At 38.7% G+C, this 17,611-nt stretch overlaps 1 long non-coding RNA gene across 1 annotated transcript in view; it reads right to left on the bottom strand.

Moving 5' to 3' along the window:
* Nucleotides 1–17,611, bottom strand: part of LOC141567474 (uncharacterized) — a 260,349-nt gene that overhangs the window by 242,121 nt on the left and 617 nt on the right. The gene's annotated exons all lie outside the window — the stretch shown is intronic.

The following is a 17,611-nucleotide window of genomic DNA, read 5'->3' as shown; positions in this document are numbered from 1 at the left end:
GGATTAAGACATGTTTTCAAGTTCTAATAGTATAAGAAAAAGGTTGTGTTAGGGTGTGATTCTCAAATTCTATAACCGAGACAGCAAGGATTTCACATTTCCAATCTGCAATTGTGATACTGTAATATCATTAAAAAAATAACATATTTTGGTCTTTGGCCCTGGCTCCTGGTCAGAGCTCCTTTTAAAGCCTTTGTAATTTCCTAAATGATAGCAATGTTAAGATCATCTTTCATTCTAATATCTGGCCTTTGATCCTGGTTCCTGACACAGAAGTCCTAAATCCCTTGGAATTTCATGTGTGATTGGAACACCTCTTGGTGGGCTTCTGGATAGCTTCAGAATGGGGGCTGGTCACCGGAAAGACCAAACCATGATGAGAAGCTTAGAACTGTCAGCCTCCTTCCCCACCCTTCAAAGAGGGAGAGGGGCTGGAGACTAAGTTAATAATCGATCATCCCTACATGATGAAACCTCCATAAAAATTCTTTAATTACAGGGTTTGGAGAACTTTCAGTTTGGTGAGCATATACATCTGCCAGGAGGCTGGTGGACCCCCATCTCCATGGGGACAGAAGCCCTGGTGCTTGGAACGTTTCTGGACCATGCTCTATGTATCATGCCATCTGTTGCATAATAAACCAGTATGTAAGTGTTTCCCTGAGTTCTGTGAGACATTCTAGAAAATGTTTTATCCAGTTTATTGAACCCAAGGAGGATACATCTAGACAATGGAATATTATACAGCACTAAAAAGAAATGAGTTATCAAAATATGAAAACTTATGTAAGAACCTTAAATGCATATTAAGGGAAAGAAGCCAACCTGAAAAGGCAACATACTGTATGATTCCAACCATAATAACCCCCCCTTCTCCATGGTTTCACTTTCTGTGGTTTCAGTTACCTGAGGTCAAATGTGGTCCAAAAAAACTAAATGGAAAATTCCAGAAATAAACAATTCTTGAGTTTTAAATTGCTCGCCATTCTGAGTATCGTGATGAAACCTTGTGCCGACCCACTCCGGCCCAGGACATGAATCAACCCTTTGTCCAATGTATTTACACTGTATGTACCACTCAGCCATTAACCACTTAATAGCTATCTCAGTTATCAGATGGACTGTCAGTGTATCACAGTACTTGTGTTCAAGTGACCATTATTTTACTTAATAAAGACCCCAAAGCATAAGAATAGTGATGCTAGGAATTTGGATATGCCAAAGAGAAGCCATAAGTGTATGTATGTGTAGGAAAAAACACAGTATACATAGGGTTCAGTACTATCCATGGTTTCAGGCATCCACTGGGGATCTTAGAATGTATCCCCCATGCATAAGGTGGGACTTCTGTATATGACACTTTGGAAAAGACAAAACTATGGAGATGGTAAAAAGATCAGTGGTTGCCAGGCTTTTGGGGGGGAGGGGATGGATAAGTGGAGCACAGAGAATTTGGGGGCAGTGAAAATACTCTGATACTATAGTGGTGACTACATGTCATTATGTCTTTTGTCCTAACCCACAGAATGTACACCACCAAGAGTGAATGCTCGTGTGAACTATGGACTTTGGGTGACTATAATTGTGTCAATGTAGGTTCATTAATTGTAAGGCATGTACCACTCTGCTGGGGATGTTACTAATGGAGGAGCTTTGCACGTGTGAGGGCAGGAGGTATACGAGAAATCTCTGTGCCTTTTGCTCAATTTTGCTGTGACTCCAAAATTGCTCTACAAAAAGAATTAGTCCTTAAAATAAAATGTCATTTTGTATTGTACTCACCACAAACCACCACATACAAGTGAACTTATTTAAAACATAACAGAGAGTATTATGACAAGTTATTATTATATTAACCTTAATCATTCTCTCCTTTTTAATATTTAATAGTCATCTATAAACGTTATTTGTATCATAATGCTTTATAAAGAGCGTTTACGGCTTGCATTAATCACGGATTTTATGGCAGACAGTGTTTGCTTTCCATAAAATACCTGTTGCCCTTCTCCTTTGCAGGAGAACCTTGATTTAGTTTGGAGTGGTAATTGGCCCAGCCCCAGTCCTGCGCACCTTGTCAGATGTATGATTTCTTTCTTATTTTGCAACTAGGGATCGTCACATGATCCAGTTCTGGCCAATAAACCTGAAGCGGAAGACTGCTTGGCAAAGAAGGAGGGCACAGAGTGTTGTGGGAAAGCTTACTTTTAAAGGCTATACCAGATATCTGCCTCCCGATGGAAGACTACAACACCAACTTTTCCAAACATTTAAGAAAGGAATAACATCAATGTTACGTAAAGTCTTCCAGAGTATAGAATAAGATATGACTGCCCAGGACACTTTTGAGGTTTGCGTGATCTTGATAGTAAAACTGACAAGACTTTGTAAGAAAAATCACAAACTAGTATTATTTTTCAGGAACATAGGCAAAAATCCTAAATAAAATTATGATAAAGAAAATGTAATACTATATATTAGGGATAATATATCATGATCAATTTGGTTTATACCAGGAAACCCTGCAAAGATTAGCTTAACATTAAAAAAAATCAATAAATACAGGTCACTACATTACAGACAAAATAAAGAAAACACCATATGATTCTCACTAGAGAGTTGTATTAAAGATCAGCAAGCTAGGAAAAGGAACTTCCTTAATCTGATTAAGGGTTATCTACCAAGATACTTCAGCTAGAATCACATTCACTGTGGAAATACTAAACTCTTTCCCCTAAGCTTCCAACCAACGTGAAGATGCTCATCAGTACTTCTATCCAACATTGTCTTGAAGGCCCTTGACAATGTAATAAAGCAAGAAAAAGGAATAACATGGTCAAAGTTTAGGTAACAGGAAATAAATTCACAGGTATTCCCCAGTGACATTGGAAGAACCAATATTATATATAAGTGTAAATGAAATGAAATCAAATTTATTATTATTATCTTTATAGGTGGGAAATGCAGACTTGACAAAATGATATGAAAATCTACTTTGGGAAAAAAAGTGGAAATTGACAGAGGAGACCAGGGTGGGGGTGGGGGAAGAGAAAGAAAAGTTAGTGGTGATTAGGTTGAACATTTATCAATATATGTTTTCAAGGTATAATCATTAAAACAGTTCATAATTTGTAATATGGAAAGATGACACAAATATATTATTAAATTTTAAAAAACACTGCTTTTATTTAAAAAAAATGTACTCTTTGTTAGTCTAAGGACACTCATGTGTGTGTTAAGTACATTTTTTTTTTAAAACAATAAAAAATTGCTTATAGTGTTACTTTGGGGAAGCTAGAATGGAAATGCATAGGGAGTTTCCATTCTTAATTTTGCACTTTACTGTTAAATGTTTGCTTTAATTTCACTATTACTATTAAGAAAGGTGGTTATGTAGTGAAATTATGAAGTATTATTTTCTTTTCTTCTGTATACATATCTATAAAAATAAATGCATTTTATAATAAAAGGAAGGAAGTTGAAGAGCTGATCTGGAATGATCTTTAAGTGACAACACTACTTAGGCAGTCTATATAATTCAAGGTTATAATAGTGAGATGTTAAAGATATACATATATATATATATATATATATATATATATATATATATATGCATATGTGTATATATTTATATATTTATATCTACATAAAACATTAAGTGAATGAAATCAATGGCTTTTTGTTTTGATTTTTAGTTTTCCTAAAATAAATTTTATTCAAGGGGTCTTTGATCCCTGAGACCTTTGAAAACTCTTTCAGGGGTGTGACATCATAAAAATGGCAGCGTGAAGTGAGCCTCTTGAAATCTCCCCCGGAATCTACAACAAATTGAACAGCTATAATTCCACGAGGGACTCCCTGCACAGTAGACAGGCAAGACTAAGAGACATACAAATGAAATCATCTAAAGGTGGGCAAATTGGGCAAGCAGAGGAGGAGAAGGGGGGAGGTTCAGAGATGCAGGCTGTGTAGGCACAGGACACAGACCGAGCTCAGAGTTCTGAGCTCCCTCCATTCCAGAGCTACCACAGCCATGGGAAAGGGAAGAACTCAGACTGCTAGTGCTATGATTATGGCCCACAGTCCGTATAAGGGATCAGCATATAACACGGCTGAACCCAACGCTCATGGCAGAGACCTCAGAGCAAAAACTGAGGGTAGAAGGGTGAAAATGGAGGTTTAAGTCTTCACTGCCAAGCAGAGGATGGAAGGCTTAGGCACTGAGCCTTGCCGCCCCCCCCACCCTCCCTGACCTCATCCTACCCTCACCCTCCCAGTGCTAGAAGCAGAACAGCAGCAGTGTCAGATCAAATGAATAGAATATTTGCAGTTCTGAGAACTGTGGCTCGCAGCCACAGACTCACAGCCCAACTAGTTCCAGCAAAGAGGAGGGAGCCTTGGGTGCAGGACAGGCTGTGGTGGTGGTCGCAGCCATTGATCTGGGCCACCTATCACAATCCAACCCACCTCTGTCCTCACCTATCTGAGCGGATCCCTGTAGGAGTAAACAGAGCTGCTGAAACACATGGGCTCTGAATCTGGTGCAGGAAGAGCTTTGGAAATTCAAAAGCTCTCCACATCCCCCCACGGAGGTGGTGCCCTGTGACCCAGGAAACCTGTTCATAGAGGAGAAACCCGCCTTCCAGGGAATCCCCCCATTGTATGAGAAGCTGGAACAATACAGAGAAAATATAACACTACAGCGTGAGGGAGAATAAAAGGTTACAGTCAGAGAGAAAATAAAACATTCTACCAACACCTACTGGAAAACAAAAGAAAGACCTCTTTCTATGAATTTGTTGCAGAACCCACTCCTGTAGATGCCTAGGAAGAGAAATAATAACTCACTAATTGCCATGAATAACCAAGGTAACAAGACAGCCCACAAAGAAAATGAAAAGTCTCCAGAAAATGAACTTAAAGACATGGAAATATGTGACTTAAATGACAGAGAATTCAAGGTTGCAGTTCTGAAAATACTCAATAAGATGCAAGAAAACACAGACAGGCAGTTTAATGAACTCAGAAACACAATCAAAGAACAAAATGAACATTTTACCAAAGATACTGAAATTTTAAAAAAGAACCAAATAGAATTTCTGGAGATTAAGAACTCAATAAAAGAAATGAAGACTGAAATCGCCAGCTTAGATAGTAGAGTTGACCAGATGGAGGAAAGAATCAGTGACATTGAAGATAGAAATCTGGAAATGACACAGATGGAAGAAGAGAGAGAATTCAGAGTTAAAAGAAATGAAAGAACTCTACAAGAACTTTCTGACTCTATCAGAAAGAGCAATATAAGAATAATGGGCATACCAGAAGGAGAAAAAAGAGAGAAGGGAACAGAGAATATATTCAAACAAATAGTCGATGAGAACTTCCCAAACTTGTGAAAAGAACTGGATCCTTGAATCCATGAAGCAAAGAGAACACCTAATTACCTCAATCTCAATAGGCCTTCTCTAAGGCACATTGTATTGAAGTTGTCAAAAATTAACAACAAAGAAAGAATCCTAAGGCAGTCAGGGAAAAGAAGACGGTAACCTACAAAGGAAAGCCCATTAGATTATCATCAGATTTTCAGCAGAAACTCTACAAGCCAGGAGGGAGTGGAATCAAATATTCAAACTATTGAAAGAGAGAAATTATGGGCCAAGAATAATATATCCAGTAAAGGTATACTTTAGATATGAAGGAGGAATAAAGACCTTTCCAGACATACAGAAGCTGAGGGAATTTTCTAACATAGAGACCTGCACTACAAGAAATACTGAAGGAGGCTATTCGACCTGAAACAAAAAAGCAAAAGAATACAAAAACCATGAGTAGTATTATGAACAGATAGAAGTAGGAAATGGCAATCCCTACACCAAATAGACACTATACACTTAAACATAACATACAGGGTAAAGAAGAAAAAAAAAAAAAACACTTAAAAAAAGAGAAAAAAGACAACTTGCTACTGCAGAGCAGAAATCAACTCACAGCATACATAGGGATAACTTGTGATGACAAAAACATAAAAGGGAAGGAGTAAAGGTCTGAACCAGCACAAGGGAATGGAGAAATTAAGCATACTAAAGAAAATGGTATACTCTACATACGAAACTCTCTTTTACATAAGTAAAAAGTAACCACTCAAAAAAAAAAAAAATCCAGAACTGAAATATATAACATAACTAAAGAAGAAATAGAGGGAAAAATAATAGAATACCACCACACTGAAATAATTGACAGCGACAAAAAGGCAAAGAAACAATGAAGACACCATTCTACCAGAAAACCAGAGATAGAATGATAGGACATTCTCATATATTAATAATCACCCTAAATGTAAATGGACTGAACCCACCAATAAACAGGCACAGAGTAGCAGATTGGATCAAAACACTAAACCCAACCATATGTTGTCTCCAAGAGACACATCTCAGCTACAAGGACAAGCATAGACTCAAAGTTAAAGGGTGGAAATTGACACTCCAAGAAAATGGTATCCAGAGAAAATCAGATGAAACAGACTTTAGTATAAAAAAGGTAACAAGAGACAAAGATGGACATTTCATAATGATAAAGGGGACTATACAACAAGAAGACATAACAGTTACCAATATTTATGCCCCCAATCAGGAAGCACCAAAATATATTAAGCAACTACTAATAGAACTAAAGGGAGAAATTGACCAAAACACAATTGTAGTAGGGAACCTAAATACATCATTAACAGCTACAAATAGATCATCCAAACAGAAAATAAATAATGAAGTAGCAGCCCTAAGTGACACATTAGATGAAATGGACATAATTGACACTTATAGAGCACTTCATCCTAGATCATCAGACTATATACGCTTTTCTAGTGTACATGGAACATTCTCAAGGGTACACCATATATTAGGACATAAAACTAGCCTCAGCAAATTTAAGAAGATTGAAATCATCCCAAGCATATTCTCTTATCACAAGACTTTGAAATTGGATATCACCTGCAAAAAGAAAGCAGGAAAAACCACAAATATGTGGAGATTAAACAACACACTTTTAAAGAATGACTGGGTCAAAGAAGAAATAAGAGGAGAGATCAAAAGATACATAGAAACAAATTAGAATGAAAATACATCCTACCAAAATTTTTGGGATGCAGTGAAAGCAGTTTTAAGAGGGAAATTTATATCATTACAGGCCTATCTCAAGAAAAAACAAAAATCCCAGATAAATAACCTCACATTACACCTTAAAGAACTAGAAAAAGAAGACAAATGAAACCAAAATTCAGCAGGAGGAAGGAAATAATAAAAATCAGAGCAGAACTAAATGAAATAGAGAACAAAAAGAAAATAGAAAAAATGAATGCAACAAAGAGTTGGTTCTTTGAAAAGATTAATAAAATTGACAAACCCTTGGCTAGACTCACTAAGATAAGAAAAGACACAAATAAACAAAATCAGAAATCACGGATGCCACAGAAATACAAAGAATCATCCACCAACACTATGAAGGATTATATGCCACCAAAATTCAATAACCTAGAAGAAATGGACAAGTTCTTAGAAACATATAGCCTTCCTAGGGTGAATCACAAAGAATTGGAAAATCTAAATAGACCGATCACCAGTAAGGAAATTAAATCAGTCATCCGAAATCTTCCCAAAAGCAAAAGTCTGGGACCAGATGGCTTCACTAGTGAATTCTACCAAACATTCAAAGAGGATCTACTATCTGTCCTATTCAGACTCTTCCAAAAAATTAAACAAGAGACAATACTCCCTAATTCATTTTATGAGGCCAACATTACCCTGATACCAAAACCTGGTAAGGAAAACACAAAAAAAGAAAATTAAAGGCCAGTACCTCCGATGAATACAGATGCAAAAATCCTAAACAAAATTTCTAGCAAATCGAATGCAAAAATGCATTAAAAAGATTACACATCATGACCAAGTGGGGCTCATCCCAAGGGCACAATGATGGTTCAACATCCGCAAATTGATCAGCGTGATACACATAAACAAAATAAAGGACAAAAATCATATGACTATACCAATAGATGCAGGAATAGCGTTTGACAAGATACAACATCTATTTATGATTAAAACACTTAATAAAATGGGTGTAGAAGGAATATACCTCAGCATAATAAAGGCCATATATGACAAGCCCTCAGCTAATCTCATAATTAATGGTGAAAAACTGAAGCCCTTTGCTCTACGTTCAGGAACACAACAGGACTGTCCCCTATCACCTCTGCTTTTCAACAGTGTTGGAAGTCCTTGCCAGAGCAATCAGGCAAGAGAAAGAAATAAAAGGCATCCAAATTGGGAATAAAGAAGTTAAACTGTCACTCTTGCAGATGACATGATGCTACATATAGAAAACCCTAAAGATTCCACCAAGAAGCTATTAGAAACAATAAACGAATACAATCAAGTTGCCAGCTACAAAATCAATGTACAAAAGTCTATTGCATTCCTATATACTAACAATGAAAGCTCAGGAAAAAAAAATTCCTTTTGAACTTGCAACAAAAAGAATAAAATACCTAGGAATAAACTTAACCAAGGATTAAAAAGACATATACACTAAAAAATATAAGACATTTTTAAAAGAAGTTGAAGAAGACAAAAAGAAATGGAAAGATATTCCGTGCTCATGGGTTGGAAGAATCAATATAGTTAAAATGGCCACATTACCCAAAGCAATATACAGATTTAATGCAATCCCCATCAAAATCCCAATTGCATTTTTTACATAAATAGAACAAAAACCTTCAGATTTGTATGGAATCACAAAAGACCCAGAATAGCCAAAGCAATCCTAAGAAAAAAGAACAATGCTGGAGGTATCACACTCCCTGACCTCAGCTTGTACTACAGGACAACAGTAATCAAAACAGTGTGGTATTGGCAGAAAAACAGACACACAGGCCAATGGAATAGAATTGAGAACCCAGAAATAAACCCACATAAATATGGACAGAGAATTTTCAACAAAGAAGCCAAACCATACAAAGGAGAAAAGACAGACCCTTCAATAAATAGTGCTGGGAGAATTGGAAAGCCATGTGCAAAAGAATGAAACTAGACTGCTATGTGTCACTGTGTACCAGAGTACACAAAATTAACTCAAAGTGCATCAAAAACCTAAACATAAGACCTGAAACAATAAATTGCATAGAAGAAAACATAGATACCAAACTTATGGACCTTGGGTTCAAAGAACATTTTATGAATTTGACCTCAAAGGCAAGGGAAGTAAAAGCTAAAATAAATGAATGCTATTATATCAAACTAAAAAGCTTCTGCACAGGAAAAGAAACCATCAACAGAATAAAGAGGCAACCAACCGAATGGGAGAAAATTTTTGAAACAATGCCTCCGATAAGGGGCTAATATCCAAAATATATAAGGAACTCATACAACTCAACCACAAAAATAATACAAGCAATCCATTTACAAAATGGGAGAGGACCTGAAGAGACATTTCGCCAAAGAAGACACAGAGATGACAAATGGACATATGAAAAAATGCTCAACATCACTAATCATCAGACATGCAAATAAAAACCACAATGAGATATCACCTCACCCCAGTCAGAATGGCTATCATCAAAGAGACAAATAGTAACAAGTGTTGGAGAGGCTGTGGAGAAAAAGGAACCCTCATACACTGTTAGTGGGAATGCAGACTGGCGCAGCCGTTATGGAAGGTAGTGTGGAGGTTCCTCAATAAATTACGAATAGACTTACCATATGACCCAGCAATCCCTCTCCTGGGTATCCATCCAAAAAATCTGAAAACATTTATCCGCAAAGATAAATGTGCTCCAATATTCATTGCAGCTTTGTTTACGGTGGCCAAGACATGGAAACAAGAAACATGTCCTTCGATAGATGATTGGATAAAGAAGCTGTGGATATACACAATGGAATACTATTCTGCCATAAGAAAAGATGAAATAGTACCATTTGTGACAACATGGATGTATTTTGAGATTATTATGCTAAGTGAAATAAGTCAGACAGAAAAAGCAGAGAACCATATGATTTCACTGATATGTGGTATATAAAACTGAAAACAACAAAAGAACAAGACAAACAAATGAAGAAACAAAAATCAAAGACACAGGCAATAGTTTAGTGGTTACCAGAAGGTAAGGGTGGAGGGGGGTGGTAGATGAGGGTAAAGGGGATCAAATGCATGGTGATGGAAAGAGAACGGATTTTGGGTGGTGAACACACAATGTGATATATAGATGATGTAATACAGAATTGTACACCTGAAATCTATGTAACTTTACTAACAGTTGTCACCCCAATAAACTTTAATTAAAAAAAAAAGCCCTTTCAGAAACCCTGCCTTTCCCTCAAGTATTATCAACCAGAGTTAAGAGTTCTCTGCACCCAGTGTACATGTTCCTTTTTGATCAGTGTATAACTGCAAAACTCTTTGAGAATATTTTACCAAAAATATTAAATTACTTCATCATCGCAAGGCCCCTTTGTACTTTCAGATTCCAGCAAATAGCCTGGTAACCTCACAGGAGAGCAGGAAATGAGCTGAAATCATAAAATGTAATAAACATTTCAAATGAGTTTGTGTCTCTGTGCTCAGAGTGTAGAGTGTGGGACCCAGGCAGCTCACGCCAGAAGAACTTAGATGATTCTATCAGCCTCCTGGTGACCAGGCAGGAATAAGAGACTTCACGGAGTTCAAAACAAGAGCCTTTGCAGACGGATAATCAGAGAAGCTGGGGAGCATGCAAATAATTCAGTCCTTTAGCTAAATTACCTAAATGGAAATTACTCACCCAGGAGCTCCATCCCGCTGGAAACTCTTGGTCAATGAAGAAATGAGCAGTTAAAAAAAAATCAAAAAAAAAATCTCCAGGCTGAACATTTTTCATTTTGAAAGTTTTATAGTCCTGAAACTAGAGGGAAAGGTGGAGTGATCCTTCTAGAATTGTAATGAATTTGACTTTGTTTCTTTGTTTACCTTTTAAAAACATCTTAACTACCATTTTCAATGGCTTTTAGAAAACACTGGCTGAGTCAGTGAGTCTGATTCAATCCAAAATGTGCTGCCAGGTTAGGTAGAAGCATCAGGTCCATCACTGATGTCATTTAAAATGTGTGTGTGTGTGGGGGGGGGAAGTATCTGTACTTGTTTAAAAGGGAAGCAAAAATAATCATAAAAGCAGTACAGGTAGTCCTCATATTTCAAGGCAAGTTCTGCAAAATATATGAGTCACTATTTGAAACTTGAATAAGTTTTTCTCATAGCAAGAATATGAAATTGTGTGAAGGTTCACAGAAAACACAGCGCTATTCTACGACCGTTACATAATTACTATTTTCACATTTGAGAAAATATATCCTGGGAATCTTAGTGAAGATTCTTATGTGCAAGTCACAGAAAACAGCTAACTAGCTGACTGTGAAATGGGAACTTATTAACATGTTATCTCTTAGGAACTCAGGAACACTGACTGGCAGTGTGGAAACTCTCTGTAAAACTCTCATTGCTACACCTGTCTCTTATCTCTGCCTCCTGGATCCTAAAGACAGGCTTTTGTTGTCCCCTCCATGTATGACAGGCAGTGCAAAGTCTCCCAGTAGCTTCTGAGGCTCATCTACTCCCTTGGAAGAGTTGATATTAGGCTGACCGACTGGGTTTCAGTTCTAATTCCAAATGCCCATGTAATTGCCCTAGTTTGGGTTGGGTTCTATCCAAAGTCCAATTGGATGTGAGGATCTCAATCTTGTGGCAAGGAAACAGTTCTTAGAGAAAGCAGTAGTCTTAAGCAGTGCAGACATTTACCATGTTGAAACGCATGGCATCTGAAGAGGATCCCACAATCCAATGGCACAGTGGGTGTCGGTGACATGGAGAGACATAGGGCAGTGTGGCTCAGGACAGGACTGTGCAGGGCACTTTTTGTTATTGCAGACATTGTTGCTGGGGATTTTCATGCAAATGTTTCCTTGGGGTGTCTGCAAGGATGGCTCTAAAGTCCACACCTGGAAGTCACATCTCATGAGTATATTTGTTACATCACAACAAAGTGTTTTACAAAGTCACTGTATTCATGCACTTACTCCACTGGCAGTGTATACCGAAGTATTTTATTTAGTTAATGTTGTTTCAAACATTTGAAAACATTACGTTTTATTTATGACCTATCGGATGGATGTGAAGTGGAATTTTCTTGAGGTTTTCATTTTAATTTTCCTGATGACTAGTGAGGTTGAGAATCTTTCCATGTAATTATTAGCCATTTAGGTGTACCCTCTCTGAACTGCCTAATTCTATTTCCCCATTTTCTATGGGATTGGTTGTTTTTTATGTATCGATTCATACATTCCCCTTACATGTTCTTTTCAGCTTTTATACTGAAGTTACTTGTGCCTTTGTAACTTTAAATGCATATAGTCTGAAAGGTTTTGCAGGCTATGTAATATTTTGTATTCATTCATAAAATCAAACACTTTCCTCTTACACCTGCAGATGTTGAATAAACAAATAATTTTCCCAAGGACACTTAGACATTCAGTGGCAGCCAGGTATGGAACCTGTATCTCCTACACCTTACTCAGAGCTTTTCCAATTCTATACAGCAATGTTCTCAAGAACTGACACAGGCCCAGCGTGATTCTAACCACTGAGGATGCAAACACGAATACCACTGCCAGCCCTCATCATGTAACACTTGCCCACCGTGCTGACCTTCCCAACAGGGCAGACACGCCAGCTACTTGAGGTTCTGAAATATACACGGTCTTCCATCTCCTGGGGCGTCCACATACATCCCATCTTTCTGAAACAAACCTTCTTCTCCTTTTTTTCTGCCACATTTATTCTCCCTCCTCTTTCCAGATTCCACTTAATCATATCCTCATCTATCAAGTTTTCCCTTAACTGTCTTAGGCACTGTGCTGGGCACTTCCTCCAGCAGACTGCCCTTGGGGTCTTCTTCAGTTATTTCAGGTCCATCTTCCTCAAATACTGTGATGCTGGAGGACAGGGCTCATATGGTTTGCATTCCCAAGTACCAGATACATGACAGGTTTGTAAGAACTGTGTGTTGACTGAATGAACAAAGGGTAGAATAAAGAAAAGCTGGGGGGGGGGGGGCAGGGCATCAGGCCCTATGCAAACAACTATATGTTTCAACACAGTAAATGCGATGAGCAAACTTTAGGTGATAATGCATGCTACCCTATGTAGGTATACTGTCACACACAAAATGGTTTATTCTCATCTCAGAGTCTTTCAAACCTTTTTTCCTTTCCTGGACCTGTCACCTTTTAATATGAGACAGATTTCTAATGACTGTGATCCATGAGTATTTGACTTATTGCCACAAATATAATTTAGAAAATGGTTAGCTCCAAAAGACAAGCAATTACTTAAAACTTGCTTTAGATTTGAAGACTTAGCTTAATTTGCTCAGAGGTCCTTTGGAGATGCACGCTCAGCAAAAATGTTAAAGACGATCCTACTCCAGCTAAATCCATTTCCTACTGAAAGTGCATCTGGCAAATGTCTGAAATGGTAAAGGTAAAGTGAAATCATCACCTACTTTCTACAGCTGCCCTGGGTGAGAAAGTGACAAATAGATTCCCAAAAGTATTGTGACACTCTTGATACATATAAACCTTTTTAGATTGCTTTCCTGCTTGAGAGTTAGCAAGACCATTCTGCTATAATTTATTGTGAAATCAGACATCACTCAGTAACTTCAAGGCCAAAGTCACCTTACTTCATTATTGTTTTTATTATATCTAGTTTAATGCTGTTAAGCATTTTAGGTAGTTTGGGAATGACAAATATTTCCACCAAAATATATTAACTAGAAATAATTTTCCCTCACTCATTGCCTTCTCAAACTGCAGACATCACATAAACATTTCCCTAAAATTAAAACGATTGACTCAAATACGGTGTGCATCTGAGTCAAAACATCCTAATATATGAAGCTACCTCCTGCTTGCAAATTAAGCCCCTTTGGTTGTTGCGTAAATAAAACTTAAACTCTATGACGAGTAACATGTTACACTGTACATTGTTCTCTGCTGTATCCTTGGTACCTGGAACAGAGACTTGAACTTACATGTATTATTGAATGAGGTGGGGAATACTATAAAACTCATCTGAGATGAAGAAAACACAGTTCAGAGAAACTAATTAACATTTTCAAAGGTCAAGTGCTAATTGCAACCCAGGAGTCTGACTGGAGATCAGTTCTTCTTATCGGCTATTCTCCTTAAGCAATGAGATTTGTTTTATGTAACCAAAGCCTGCTGCAATCCTGCAGTCTTTCGGATTCCCTTTCATGGCTCCTTCAGGAAATAGGTTCTATCCTAGGGTAACTTCCTAGGAGTCTTATTTTAAAGGAACATTCTTTCATATTTCCCACGTTATTTCTTATCACTCAGACCCAAAGAGGTGACTGACATTTGCCCAAGAGAAAATGTCAACAAATTAGCATTAGTGTGCTAATTACTCCACTGGACACCATGTACCCAGAAAAGATGGAAATCAGCTCCCTGATATCATATCCCTGCTTGTCTGCTGCCTGATTACACTGGGCTTCCCCCAGCTGTGCCTCACCTTACCTTCATGGATCCTTCTTAGAAAAGCTTGGTTTTTTGTTCTTCTCTAATAATTGTGATCACACACATTCTGCTTTGTCCTAATTGACAACCGTGCACTGTAAAATATTTGGGGCTTAATAGTTAAAATTCAATGGCCAAATCACAGAATTTTCTATTTGCAAAGGAGGGGATATATACATATATATCCCTTTAATTTTACCCGGTAGAAAACTACAGCTTAAGGAAGCAAGGTGAGCCAATCAAGGCTCACAGGTGTATGACTTAGGTATTAAATAGTATATTAGAAGTTAATAAGAGCTATGGGGGAAAAATAAGGTGTGGGAGTGGTGGAAAGTGGCCATAATTAATAGAAGAGAAGGGTTCATTGAGAAGACAAGAGCTGAGCAAAGACTGAGACTGCAGTTGTCCTAGAGATGAACAGGGTAGAGTAACGTGGGCAGAGTTGACAGGGCAAAGAACCTAAGGCAGGAGCATGCCTGGCGCCTTTTTAGGAACAGCAAAGAGGTTGGTGTAGCCAATGTGGGGAGTGCAAATCTGAGAGCAGTGGCAGAGTAGGGCAGAGAGGTGGGTGTGTGGTGGTGAGGACAACGACCTGGAGCCAGGCAAGTGACTTGGAGGGCACTGGCTTTACTCTGAATGCAAGGAGGGGCCACTGCAGGATGTTGAACTGAGGGCTGGCATGATCTGATACACTTTCATGGCGTGTGTGTGTGGTCGTTAATATTCCCCACTCACTGGGCGATAAGGCAAAACTCAACACATTTATAAGGACAAATCACCCACACTCCTGGATCAAAGAAGAAATCATAATTTAACAATACTTAGAATGGAGTCAAAATGAAAATGACGTGTAGCAAACCCTGTGGGATGCACAAAAAGCAGCCCATTTTTAAAAACTGTACCGTCTTAAATATATCAGGAAAAAAATAATTGAGTTAGGTGTCTATCTTAAGTAGTTGTAAAAAAAAGCAACACAGAATGTATTTAAAGAAACGGAAAGAAAGTATATAATAAAAGTGAAATCAATGAACTAGAAAATGATGATCTAGTCAGATCATTAAAACCAACAGTTGATCCCTTTAATAGATGAACGATAACAAACTTCTGGCAAAACTAACCAAGAGGACGTCATAGGAATGGCGGCAGCGAGGTGGTCTTCTTGAGTTCTCCTCCGGAACTTATCACAAATTGAACATCTATAACCCATCAAAGGACTCTCTGCTCATCACACAGAACAGCTAAGAGACTCTACAGGGATTACTTGAAAGTGGGCAAATTGGGCGAGCAGGGGAAGCGGGAAGGGAGCGGAGTGGAGATGCTGCCCGCATCCGCATCTGTGGCTACAGAGATGCAGGGGATCCCAGGACAGAACAGAGACCACAAAAGCCGGGAGGTGGGCTCTTTCCCTGCTACCACAGCTGATCTCCCTGCTGAGAGCAGCATATCCAGCCTTTGAGGCAGTAACCTCAGCTGAGACCTCCAGCTGGGCCCTAGGTCAGACAAAGGAGGTAAACACCATACCTGGGCCCCTCCCCTCCCAATCCTACCCCTGCCCTTCCAGAGACTCAAGCTGGCCCCTGAACTGAGGAGTAGTGTCAGAGTACAGAGGAGCCATAGCCCTCAGGATCTAGGAAGACCCGGCTTACAGCTATGACCCAGGAAAGAGACTGGGAAGAGTGTGACACTGCTGGGCTGGGAGACGGAAGACCCCTCGATCCCCAGCCCCCACCTTTTCTGATTTGCCCTATGGCAGGGCAATTACAACTGGGGAGACACACCCAGGGGTCAGCAGCAGGTGGAAGACGCAGGTCTGAGCTTTCAGCAGCTCAGAAATCTCCCTCCCCTCCCCCCCCACACACACACGGAAGAAGTGCCCTAAGAGTCAGGAGACCTGGGCACAGGGCTGGTTGTGTTACTCTCAATGCGCACATGTGCAGGCAAGAGCAGAAACTGCACTGACTTTGTAAAACTACCATCCAGACCCCATAGCCCCACTCATCTAGAACTGCAGTCCCAGGGTCACTCTGGGCTCTGCCTGCACACGACGCAGAGGACTCTTTGGTACAGCAGACGACAGCCTGGAGAATATTTGGTGGGCTTACGCCAAGACTGTTGCTGCTTTTTTTGTTTTGTTTTGTTTTTGTATTTTCGATATTTTTGCCTGTGTTGAGTGTGGGTTATCAGTTGTTTTTACATGTGAATGTATTTGGTTTTTTCTTTGTTGTTGTTGTTGGGCTTGGTGATTTGCTTTGTTCTGAAATTGCCCTACACCAGGGCCCAGCCCAAGAGGCACAACATTCAACACACCCAGAGGCCAACTCCAGACCAAACCAGAGTATTACCGGGTTTGACCTACAAGTGACACACTCAGAGGGAATTCTCTACAGGCACAAGAGCCCATAGAGGCCAAACCTCATTTAAGTGGTCAACCCTCATGTAGCAGGACATCCACTGTGGGCAGAACCAAGTCTGACAACTAGTCAGCCTAGGAGTCAATCCCACCTACTGACAAGCCAAAAGCAATTAAAGATCAACTTTAACAGGACAATATACACAAAACTAACCAAGAGAAAATGAGAGCAGTTACAAGTATATTAGAAATGTAACCTAGGAAAGAACTCTGAGTAAAATTAACCATAATGAGACAATATCATCAACAATTTTTAACCATCAAATATCAAAACACAGACTAAATAAACAAATTCCTAGAAAATGTATCTTTCCAAAGTTGGTCCAATAAGAAATAGAAAGTCTAGATGATTTTAGAAATGTTAAAGTAATTGAAACAGTAGTGTGGTCTTTCAAAATAAATACTAGACCCAGGTACATTTCCAGGTATTTTCTACCAACAATTACAGTTTTAGATCATTCCCCTCTGGAAATAAAAAAGGAAGGAAAAAGCTCCATCTTATTGGTATAATTATGATTCCAAAGCCAGAAAAAACAGCTTAGGAAAAGGAAATTATCAGCCCATATAACTCTTGGCTACAGATATAAAA

Source organism: Rhinolophus sinicus, linkage group LG01, assembly GCF_036562045.2.
Source record: "Rhinolophus sinicus isolate RSC01 linkage group LG01, ASM3656204v1, whole genome shotgun sequence".
In the NCBI taxonomy this organism is placed as follows: Eukaryota; Metazoa; Chordata; class Mammalia; order Chiroptera; family Rhinolophidae; genus Rhinolophus; species Rhinolophus sinicus.
This window is presented reverse-complemented; position numbering and strand designations above follow the sequence as displayed.